We start from the raw sequence: 12,142 nt of genomic DNA on the forward strand, positions 1-12,142 counted from the left end.
GCACCCCCACGGGCAGCGCGGGCTGCGGCACAGCCCTGGGGGCCAGCTCAGCCCGGGCAGGACACAGGCCTGTCCTCACCCTGGGTTCAGGCTTGCTCCACTGCTTGGTGATCGAGGTCATCAGCAGCTAAACCCAGGGCAGCTGCCCCCGGCTGCCCCACAGGTGTGTTCTACAGCATTAACCTCAGGGGCACTATAAATGGGGAAGCTGCTGGGCCTGGGGGGCTCTTTGCTCTCCCCTCCCATCCCTCTTTCTCCTCCTCTTCTCAACAGTTGTGATCCCTGGAGGAACTTGCCACAGCTCTGAGCTAAGTATAATTTTGTGTCTTTTGTATTAGCATTGATATTGTTTTCCTTATTTTTTTTAAATCTGCTTAATTTTTAACCCACAAGTCTCCCTCCTTTTCCCAATTCCTTTTCTTGGTTGGGGAAGGGACACTGGGTGAGAGACCACCTGGCTGTTGTTTAGCCCTGGGTGCAGGCTAAAGGCAGACACTCTGTTGGGTGCTTCTCTGAGCAGCAAGCAGAAGGCATCTTGCTGGCCAAACTCTCCTGGAAGAGCTGAGCTTGGCTGATGCTGCCTCTAGCCTGCACTTAGAGCAATTTAATAGCAGCAGCAGGAGGGAAGGGGGAATTAACTCAGGTTGCTGCCACCCCTTCGGGCTGCACCTGCGGGTGTGTGCGTGGAGCCACTCGGTGATGTACTGGCTCCTTCCCCTGCTCTCACAGCTGCTTGAATTTCCTCTCGTTGCCTTCTTCACTCCTTGAATTAACTGTTTCTTGGCCATCAAACACTGAAAGGACTGCAGTCTGCTCTGCAACGGGGCCGTGGGACTGATCACTCACCTGCAGAGGGGCACGTGGCTCCAGCTGGCTCTGAAGAGGTTAAATCTTTCTAATCGCTCGGTAAGACCTTCTCTAAGAATTTATCTACTTTCTGCCTTCCAAGAACATATGGATAAAATCCCCCTGAGCAGGACTTACATTTATAGCATCTATTACTGAGATCAAGGTTAATCCAGAGTAATCTAATGGGGTGAAAAGGACTTTATATAAATCTGTTTTAATCTACAGGACATGATAGCCTGACAAGGCCATCAGAAAACTCGTGTGCCACGGCTGGGGCAGGGAGAGGTGCCAGGGCTGCCTGGGGATGTGCGAGGGCGGGTTGGCTCCTCAAGCGCCAGCATCTCCGGAGCACAGTGGCTCGCTGGGGCTGGGACGTGGCTCGCTGGGGCTGGGACGTACTGGCTGTCCTTGTGCAGCTGCTGCTGGTGGCTTCAGAGAGGTTTAGCGGCGCTGTCCCTGTCGGGATGCTGTGCCATGGGACAGGGAGGCTGTAAATTCTCTTCCCGCTAAGTTATGAGCCGTCCCTGGTAGGTGTAATTTATCCGTGCTTGGAGAGAGGGGGTGTTCAGCAGGGAGAGACAGAATGTGAACTTCACACACTTCTCCCACACTGCAGACGCACCCTGCACATGTGTCCCATGCCAAGGGCCGGTGCTCCTGCGGCACCGTGCGCAGGGCGCTGCCAGGCAGAGCAGAAGGACTTCCCCTGCCGGGGTGTCACACCCTGGTCCCCGCTGCGCCTTGTGTCCCCCCCGGCCGGGCCAGCGTGCACGGTGCTGACCACTGCCCCTGCTCCCCTCCGTCCTGCCCCCTTGGGCTCGCTCCTGCCGCTCCCCGTGCGGGTCCCGCGGCACCGGGGCTGTGCCGAGCCCCAGCCCCACGGCGCTGCCCGGGCCGGCGAGGCGCAGGAGCGAGTCCTGCGGACATGGGAGGCCAGACAAGGCAGCTCTCCAGAGCAGGGCATGTCTTTTTACATCTGCTCAGATGGAGACTGAGTTATCCAGGTCCCTGAGTCCCAGACCCGCCAGAAGACAGTATCTCAGCTAAACGATGCAAAAATGATTTAATGGAGGGAACTAATCAAGGAATCCAAGGAGACTGCTCACCAAGGGCTGATGCAAGATTCAATTAAACCGCAGCCTTTGTGGGCTCACCATTTTAATTTTCCACAAATTAGCTTAAAAAAGGTATGGAAATGAAGATATTAGATTTTTTTTTAAGTCAAAAGGAAAAATCCTTTGAGGATTATATTAGCTATTTCGCTTTAACAAACATCATTTCTATATTCATTTCCTTGTTTTAGTCTCAGCTGTTGAGATGCTGTTTCCATTTCAGCTCCAGTGCCAGCGTTTTGAGAACAAGATGGGGAAGGCTGTTAACTCTGCCAGGAGCTGGCCCTGCGCCCCAGCTGCCGCAGCTCCCCGGGTCCCGGGCGAGGGGGAATGCTGTGGTGTGGGCAGCCCTGCCCGTCCCGCCGGGGCAGCCGGGTGTGGGAGCGTGTGGCTCTGCCATGGCACTGGGCACAGCTCAGCTCGGCAGCGGTGCGGCCGGCGGCAGCATGGCTGTGTGGGACCGGCACAGTGGCTGGGTGCCCCCTGCTCTGCTTGGGACCTGCTGTCCCCCATGTGTGGCTGCATCCCTGGGGACCCCCGGGGGCAGCCCCTGGTTCGTTAGTGGCAGCCATGGCGATGCCTGCCCAGGGCGAAGCTCTGCCCCGTCCCTGCCTGCACCCGTGGGATGGGCAGAGGCTGGTGGTGGGCAAGCCCGGAGCTGGGGCAAAGTGGGGCCTTGGATGTGCTCGGGGCTGTGGCAGCTCTCTGCTCCAGCGGTCCCACATCTCCTGTAGCTTCACCTGCTCGTGCCCTCAGGCAGCTGGAGACAAACACGGAGCAGCAGTGTTGTGTGTTGGCTGCGATTTGTCTCCTGCGAGAGCATGTCTCGCACTAGGGCTCTCCCGTGAATGCTGACAGCTGCCATTCCGGCCGGTTCGCTGTGCTTTGCCTGGCGGGCGGCCCGCTGCCACCCCAGGGAACCGCGTTCCCGTCCCAGGGTTCACCACTCGTCAGTGGGAAAGGAGTCCCCGGCAGCGTCGCTTGCCAGCGCGGGGGCTCGGTCAGGATGGCGGCAGGTCTGGCACTGACCGTGGCGCTCAGGAGCATCATCCCCAGGTCCCTGCCCATCCGCTCCCGGGGCGTGGATGGCTCCTGCTCCCCCCCTCCTCCCGCCTCTGGCACTGCCCAGCCGGGTCCCGCACCCACCGTCCCACTGCCCCCCCTCATCCCGCGGCAGCATCATCCAGCTCCTGGTGACCTTCAGCTCGCGGCTCCTGGAAGCGCCTCCCTGCCCCCTTCCTCTGCGCCTCGAGCTGGAAGGAGCTTCATTTGTCACTGTCTCTTTTAAAAGGTCCAATCTCTTCTGCGGGGTCACCTGGCTGCTCCGCCAGCAGCTCCTCATGCTGGCACGGCTCCGCTGCAGCCACCGCAGCTGCCAGCCCAGGACATGTCATCCCTGTCCCCCCATCCTTGGGGTCCTGCTGCGATCCCCCTCTCCCCATGGGCAGAGAAGTGCTCAGAGCTGGGCCCAGGGGTGCCCCCCTCCCCTCTGCCAGCACAGGGGGCTCATGGGGCCGGCCCAGCCCAGCCCATGGGACCACAGACAGACGGGCTCTGGCTCCAGCCGGTGTGGCAGGCGGCTCTGGGGTGGTGGGGCCGTCCCCATTCGGGCACTGACCGTCCCCATTTGGGTGCTGGTTACCCTGCGAGCCCCACTGCTGGCCACCCCAGAGAGGGGCTGGGGAACCAGCATGCAGCTCCTGGCCAGGGTGGCCCCCGGGACGCGGGGCCTCTCCTGTGCCACCCTCCAGGAGATGCTCCCAGGGCAACAGGCTCTGAGGTGCCAGCTTAGCCCCGTGGCACGGACCTGGCAGCAGAGGCTGTGGCTGGGACCGTGCTGCTCCGCCGGCCCCTCCCCGCCCCGCACACGCTGAACGGAGCTCAGTGTGGAATTAATTTGTCATATTGACACTGATCGTTTATTACGGAGCAGAGTGGAGCCCATTCATTTGAACAGAAAACATTTCATCTTATCTCCTGCCTTTTCATGCCTCGGCTCTCACTCTTTAACCTTGGACAACGAGACATTCATAATTTCCTCACTGGCTCTATGGCTCCTTTAGATAAGAAACTTATTTTTTAATCTTTCTTTCTATTGAATTTTAAACATGTTCTGTTACAAAACCTGATGCACATAACAACGTGTTTTGCCCAGCATTAATGTGGCCGCATCGCGCTGCAGCCTCCGCTCCGAGCCAGGCTCCCGGCCAGGCTGTGCCCTGCGGGGTCCGAGGGCTGGGGACTGGTGTGGGCATGGGTGCAGGCAGCAGCCTGGCCGTGCTGGGGCTGGGTGACACCCGCTCTGGGGGACAGCACGTGCTGGGGTGCTGCAGCAGCCGCGGGGAGAGTGCGCAGGGCTGCAGGGCCGGATTTGCCCGTGCCGGGGGCTGCAGCTCGGCGGGGCCGCGGGAGGAAGATGCTGTTACCGGCTGATCGTTTCCAGTGGGTCCCGTTTGCTCTAACATGGTCTGAGTGTGGGGGGTATTTGTTGCACTGGTGAGGCCGCACCTTGAGTACTGTGTTCAGTTCTGGGCCCTGCACTTCAAGAAAGATGTTGAGGTGTTGGAGCGAGTGCAGAGGAGGGCGACCAAGCTGGTGAAGGGTCTGGAGGGTCTGACCTACGAGGAACGGCTGAGGGAGCTGGGGGTGTTCAGCCTGGAGAAGAGGAGGCTCAGAGGTGACCTAAGTGCAGTCTACAACTACCTGAAGGGAGGTTGTAGCGCAGTGGGAGTTGGCCTCTTCTCCCAGGCAACCAGCGAGAGGACAAGAGGACACAGCCTCAAGCTTGGCCAGGGGAGGTTCAGGTTGGACATTAGGAAGCATTTCTTCTCAGCAAGGGTCATTAGCCATTGGAAGGAGCTGCCCAGGGAGGTGGTGGAGTCACCATCTCTGGAGGGGTTTAAGAAAAGCCTGGACATGGCACTTAGTGCCCTGGTCTAGTTGCCATGGTGGTGTCAGGGCAATGGTTGTACTCGGTGGTCCCAGAGGGCTCTTCCAGCCTGATTGATTGTGTGATTCTGTGATTGTTCGGGGACGGTCGCTGGAGCACCGCTGTGTGACCGGAGCCTTTGAGCCCCACGCACGAGCCCCGCTGCAGCCTTGGGCACAGCAGCGCAGGGTCTGGCATAGCCTGCGGCTGCAGAGGGACCGATCGCATCTCCAGCGCCCGTAGCTGCTGCTCCAACAGCAAATGGCCCCGTCAGGACCCCTACAAGGAGAGGCCACGATGGCTTTCCGTGTGCAGGAGAACCACACAGATAAGGCTTTCACCTCCAGGGCTCTGATGAAAAATTAGGGATGGGAGGTGGGAGGGAGCAAATTGAGATAAATGAGCGTGCTGCGTGGCACCCTGCCCGCAGGATGCTGAAATAAAAAAATCAGTAAATAAAGAATCACCAGTCTTTATCTGGTCAGAGCCTGCACGGGCTGTGTGATAACTATAACGGATGAGCCTTCGTGAGGGCTTTGGAGGGCCCTCGCTGCGGCGCGGGAAGGCGCCTGCCGGTGCTTTGCTGGGGAAGGGCTGGGCGGGTGGCTCTGCCCTGGCACCCGGGGCTGTCCCTCTGAGCGTGCCGCACCAGTGCCGGTCCCAGGCGGCTCTGGGAAGGGCTTGGCTCCTTCCTCGGCGTTAAAGGCACGTTTCCACGTCGTCCTTCACAGCGAGGGAAAAGGCAGATCAGATGCCGAATTAGCCTGCGAGAGCCGTGTTCCCGTCGCTCTTATCTAACGCGCTGTAACAAGCTCTTTGCATTTATTCTACCAAATGTGCTGCAGAATTGCGTTACAGCTCATGGCTGCAAGCCATCTGTGCAGAGAAATCCAGTTATACCTTGTATAATAAGTTCCTGACAATCTTACAGAGGACTGCGGGTCATAAAAGTCTCCCAGTTTTATCGCCAGTAACAGACACAGAGAGAAATTAAGTTGTCTTATCAAATTTAGATAATATATATCCCTCTGGAGTGGAAGGTTTCTGATGGATCTTTCACAGTATTAGAACATTTAGAGGGGTGAATAGAAATGCACAGGGAGGGTGGGGGAGCTCTGGGGAGCAGAAGACCCCGGGGGCCCCGGCCAGGCCTTGGGGAGCCCTTGGAAGGGGGGACGGGGTGAAGGCATTTGCAGGCAGGAGCCAGGCTGAGCCACGGGCACTTTGTCTTTCTCACCTCGAGCACTCGTGTGCCACCTATTTATGACAGCAACAGCCTCCAGCAGTCCTGATACCAAACTCCTTCCCCGCTGCCTCCTGGGCTAGGCGCTGCAGGCAGGAGCCACGGGACGTTTGCTGGGTCTGTGGGTCCTGGGGTCTGCTGGGGAGATGTCCCCACCACGCATCCCCCAGCCCCGGGGAGCAGCGGCTTCAGGCCAGCGCCTGAGTCCCCGCAGCTCCCCAGCTGCGGGCAGGCACGGCGGAACGGCGGGCGCAGGGCAGGGGGTCCCGGGTGCCAGGGACCGTCCGGCTCCCGCAGCCTTTGCAGGGCTGGGCAGCGCACGGCGAGGTCCTGGCTGGGCTCTCCCTGCCGCTGCGGGGGGAAAGGAGCTCAGCACAGGTTAAGCTCCCTGGAGAAGGGTCTCCTGCTGATCCCATCACCAGGGCTTGGCCCGGCCCCTGCCCCGGCTAGGGCGCGAAGGTCCCCGTGTCCGGGCACACGGGACAGGGACGCTGGCTGCCTCGCCTGGCCCGTGGCCCACGGCTGCCTGTGCCGATGGTGCCGACGGCTGGGGAGGGCTGGGATCCTCCGCGCACCCGCGCTCTGCTCAGTGTTTAGTTTTCTGGTGGAGCAGAGTGCAGTAGCCATGGCGATGGCGCGGGCAGGCCCGGCGGCGCTGGGTGCTGGTGATTGAGAGCCGTGCGGCCACAGGCACCGGGGATGCAGACACGTGCCTCCCCCGAGCTCCCTCTGATAATGAAAAATGATCCTCTCTTACAGAGCTCTGTATTTTCAGGGACTGGTTACTCCGTCTTTTCCTTTCTTTATTCACTTTTTAAAAATCTGTCTCGCCCTTCAGTGCAGAGTTATCTGTTTAGTGCCATCGTTACTTTAATCACAATTAGCTTTCCCACTCCGTTAATAAGACTCTAAATGGTGCTGGATCATGGCAATGGGCCTTCACGCCGTCCCCGCGCTTTGCCGGGGCTGATGCCCAGGGTCTGTTCTGCTCCCGTGCCCCCCGCGCCGTGCCACGCGCTCCTCCCAGCCCCTCTGCACGCCGGGCAGTGCCGAGCCCCACGGCTGGGCGGGCTCCGGGGACGGGCAGGCGCTGGCAGCTCATCGCAGCAAGAGCAGAGAGGCTGGGAATCAGGATCTCACCAGGAGAGTGGGTCAAGAGCCTCCCTCGCCTCCCCACGTCTTTTCTTCAGAGCATTCAGTGAACAATGCGTGCAGGCAGCTTTTTATTTTTGTGTAGAAACGTGTGTCTAATGGATTAGCCACGGACCGGAGCCCAACATGGCTAATTTACACTGAACATTCGCTCGCTCGGGATCATCCATCAATTTCTTACCGCATTAAAACCAACGTCCTGCCCTGGGAGTGCGCGGCTGGTGCTGCGCCCCGTGACCCCTCGGCGCAGTGTGGGGCGGGGGACCGGTGTGCCACGGGCTGCGGTCGCTCCGGTCCGGCCCCGGCGCAGCCCCGTGGGCGACGGGCCGTGCTGCGCCCGGGACCAGGCGGCAGCCGATGGGCAGGCGCGAGGGCAGGCGCAGGCTCCCCGTCCTGCAGCCCCTGGCCGCGGGTGCCAGCGGGGGGCAGGGGGAAGGGGGATTTGCTGCTCCGGTGGGCTGGGAGCAGGGCTGGGCGCTGCAGCGGGGTCCCGAGCAGCTGGCACAGCCCTTGGCACCCAGTGCCCAGGTGTGGGAGAGGGCCACGGAGGGCTGGCAACAGAGGGGTGGCCACGGGAAACAAAGCCCCTGCCCTGAGGCTGGGCACCGACCGCCGGGGCCGGTGGGGAGCCCTGCCGCGTGCTGATCTCCCCCCAAAGCACAGACAGCTTTTCGGCTGGGAGCCGCATCTTCTCGGCACACGGTGTGGCACGAGCCCAGTTTTCCTGGGGACCAGCGCCAGAGCCAGGGGAGGACGCTGCCACCAGAAGGCACCGTGGCCGGAGCAGGGCCCCTGCAGCGGGGCGGGCAGTGGGCACATACCCATGCAGGGGCGCGGGGGGCTGCTGCAGGGCCGTGCCTGGGGCGCAGCGGGGCAGCCCACCCCTCTGCTCTGCAGCACTGGGGTCCCCCCTCCTGCCAGCCTGCCCGTGGCTGCAGGGACACCCCCAGGGAGGGACTGAACGGGGGGATCATCGGTGCGGCCGTAACTGCTGAGATATCTGCTGATGTGGAGTTTGCAAACAAAAAGTAGGGTGGCCGGGGTCAGTCGTAATTGATAAATATTTGTCTATCTAATCAAAAGGCCTTTTAATTAACAATTTTGTTCTTGCAACTGGTTTAATTTTTTTCAAGAACTTCTGCAGGAAGTCAATTAGACCCAGCAGATGGTGAAGAACATCCCGGCATCAGCACAACCTGCCATCTGCCGCCGCTGGAGCGGGGCAGCCCTGCCAGAGCCCCGTGCCCACGTCCCCCCCGCCCTCCCGCCGCCTCCCCGCAGGTGAGCTCCAGCGCCCGCACCTGCAGCTCTCGCAATCAGGCGATGGCTCTGCACAAGAGGCGTCTGACGCATCTCCCTCATCAGCGGCTCTTCACGCGGCTCCGTGCCGCTCGCCGCTGATTGCCCTTTGTCTCCTGCCGGGCCGTGCTCCGCGGGCAGCGGGGCCATGGCGCTGCTCCCAGCTCTGCCCTCCTCGCCCCACGCTCCCCGTGTCCCCCGTGGCTCCCAGCAGGGGAAGATGCTGGGGCTCCCACAGCTCCGGGGGCTTATCCCAGCGCGGGCTGGACGGGAGCCCCTGGGACGGGCTCTGCCGGGTGCTGGCCTGGGCTCCTCGTGGGTGCAGGGCCCTGCTGCTCCTGCCCCGGTCCCTGCCCGCGTGCGGCCGGGTCTGCGGGTCCGTATGGCGACCAGGCGGGGGGTAAGCGGCGGGTGCTGGAGCTGGCAGGGCAGGAGGAGATGCGGGCGAGCGGAGGGCTGGGTGCAGGGCAGGGGCTGGCAGCGGGGCAGGAGGGGGCACAGCCGCCCCGAGCATCGCTCCTGAGCCACACCGCTGGAACGTGTCCAAGGCGCCGGGGAGCAAAGCACCTAAATCTCTCCTGCCAGGCCCTCCAGAGATGTCCCCCTTTATTCACAACTGCTTTTTAATTGCCTTTTGTCAATTACAGCGAGATGGATCGTGTTCCTGGGGGAGGCAGTAATTAGCGCAGGGATGAATGCCGAGGCAGCCAAGCTTCCTCCTCACACAGCCATGGTGATTTGTAAACCTGTCACCGGGACACGGCGCTCGGCTCCCTCTCACCGCCGCGCAGCCCCGCGGGGGCACCGGGAGCACCGTGCATGGCGCAGGGAGGCACCCACCTCCCCCGGCCCCCCCGAGCGGGCAGGACCCGGGCACCCGCCCCAGCCTCTCCCTGCAGATATCCTCGCCACTGCCCCAGCGCACGGCTCCACGGCGGGGGGCTCGCTGGCCAGCGTCCTGGCAGTGTGCACCCTGCCGACAGGGAACGGGGCAGGAGGGTCGAGGGCTGGGGCAGGAGGGGCAGGCAGGGCCCCTGCGGGCAGCTGGGGAGCAGGAGCCGCTCCGGGCAGGGCACCTCTCCCGCCACAAAGAATTAACACCTACAGTTTCCAGCTGGCTGTGGCCATCCCCCTAATTAGGTTTGGTGACAACGGCAATTAGTCACCCTGGTTCCCGGTGCGGTGCCTGGTGCAGGGAGCCCTGGCCGAGTCGCTGCTCCCCACGCAGCCACTGCAGGTGCCCTGCCTGCGGCACAGCCCGCACGGACGCTCTGCCGCATGGCCAGCCTTGAGCTCGGGATGTCCTCACTCATGTTGCCAAAACTCCTCCCTCCAGATAACCTGGACAGCCATGGGACAGCCTGGGCGGTGGTCGGCTTGGCTGCACCCAGAGTCGCAGCCTGCCAGTGCTTGCTCCTGCCCAGCCCCGTCTCCTGGCACTCACTGATGTCTCCCACATGTGTGGGCAGCACAACCCCGGCCCCAGCTCCACGGGGCTTTGGGCACCGGGGGATGTGGCCACCAGCCACGGGCCACAGCCAGGCTGCGAGGACAAGCCAGTGTGCTAGCCTGGCCCAGCTTGGATGAGCCCGAAGGATGCTGTGGCCGGCGGCGTGGATGGGCTGGTGCCAGGACGGGTCCGGGCTGCGGCCGTGCTGCTGGCCAGAGGGGGCTGCCTGGCCCCGGTGCTCGGCAGCACCGCGACACGCGGTCACATCCCCAACGCCGCCTTCCCGCGTCCTGCAGCTCTCACAGGTGACAGGACGGAGGGGACAGCCATGACTGCCGTCTGCCCCACGGACTGCGGAGCTGGGGAGAGCCCCAGCCCGTGGCACAGCAGAGGATTCCAGCGCTGGCTCTGGGGGGGCCGGGGCTGGGGGAGGCACGGCCGAGCCCTCCCCACCACGGGGCTCTGCCCTGCCCCGGCTGCAGCGTCGGCCGTGCCCGCGCTGGGGCTACTGATGGCCACCGCCTGCTCTCCCCGGCTCCCCCCACCCTCCCTCTCTGCTTCGTGGCCTTTGTCCAATTCCCTACACCCCTTCCCTATTTTTCTTCTTGACAGCAGGAGCAGGCTCGTGCATCTAGAGACTCCACAGCCCTTTCTTGTAGCTGTAGATTAAATTTCCCAGCACAGTGTCTGTTGGCCTCTGGCTGGGTCGGTGTGCACCGGTGTCCTCCCCGTCCCCAGGAACAGAGCACAGTCTTGGCAGTGCCGGGTCCCTGGGAGAGGGTCCCTGCAAAGGCACAGGGTGATACCTGCCAGCTGAGCCGAGCTGAGCCCTGCCGAGCCGAGCCGAGCCCTGCCAGCCCCCTGGGCCACGGCTGTGGGCAGAGACAAGGGGTAAATCTTGCGTTGAGCCCAGCAGCCAAACTCTGCCCAGCATCCCCCAGCTTCCCTTGCTCTGCTCTGTCCTTGACCCCGGGGAGGGTACAGTGTGTGGAGGGAGCCCGGCTGGTCTAATTAAACCATGTTTGCAAACTCCCATGGTAAGCATCACTAATTATAATTAGGGAGAGCAGATTTGCCTTCCCTGCCTCTCAGAGACGTGAACAAGCTCCCCGCATGCCCACCATGCTTGGAGGGCACTGGGGGCCGGCACGTGCTGCTGCTTGGCATCCCCTGGGCCAGGCACGTGCCCTGGCTGTTGCCCCATCGGTGTCCCTTGGGCTGGGGGTGCCATGCCAGGGGCAGGGTGCCGCGGGGGAGCTGGCACCAACCCCCCCGTGCATGGCGTGACTGCGCCCGCTCCCTCGGCGCGCTGCCTTCATCCTTGAACCGTTGGTCTAACGATTTCAGGTTTTTCCCCATTTTCCTGTATTATTATTTGTCGTTGTTCCTGTTGCAGCTCAGTGACCATGAATTATTGAACGTCTGCTCGCTCAGTAACTCTTTACTTCCACCTCGGCACACTGCTGCCTCGCAGCCCGCGCGGGACAGCCGCCAGCTCCTGCCCCCAGCCCCGCCGCGCTGCCGTGGGACCCCGGCACGCCGTGGCACGGCCCCGCTCGCTGGCAGGGCTGCGGGCAAGGGGCTGCGCCAGGCCAGGAGCCACTCAGCCATGGGAGCCCTGGGTGAGACGTGGGATGCACTGGGACGCACTGGGACGCACTGGGGGGTCGTGTGAGCAGCAGGGGCACCAGCTGGAGCTCATCTGTGCCCTGAGTGGGTGTGACCCGGGCCATCAGGTGCACATGGGGCTGATTTAGGGCAGTGCTTAGCACGTCCCTGCCAGGTGATAAGAGGAGGAGAGGAGGCTGCTCCCTCCCTGGATGGGGTAGGAGGAAGCTCAACCTGCTGCTCTGGGGAGGCTGCCGGTGCTCGGCAGAGCAGGGAGGGCGCAGGCAGGGTCTGGCCCTGAGATGTGATGGGTCTGCCCTGCTCCTGAGGACTGCCGTGGGTGCCCAGACCACCAGCTCCCTGCAGCTGCCCGTGCCGATGCCGTGTGCCACAGGTGAGTCTGCTCTCGCCAGGCTCCAGCGGACCCCTGCAGCGCTCGCCTTTGCCCCTCCGTCCTGCCTCTCCCGGGGCTGTGCTGGGGAAGGAGCTGGTCGTTGCAG

The sequence above is a fragment of the Nyctibius grandis genome, chromosome 19 (genome assembly GCF_013368605.1).
Source record: "Nyctibius grandis isolate bNycGra1 chromosome 19, bNycGra1.pri, whole genome shotgun sequence".
In the NCBI taxonomy this organism is placed as follows: Eukaryota; Metazoa; Chordata; class Aves; order Nyctibiiformes; family Nyctibiidae; genus Nyctibius; species Nyctibius grandis.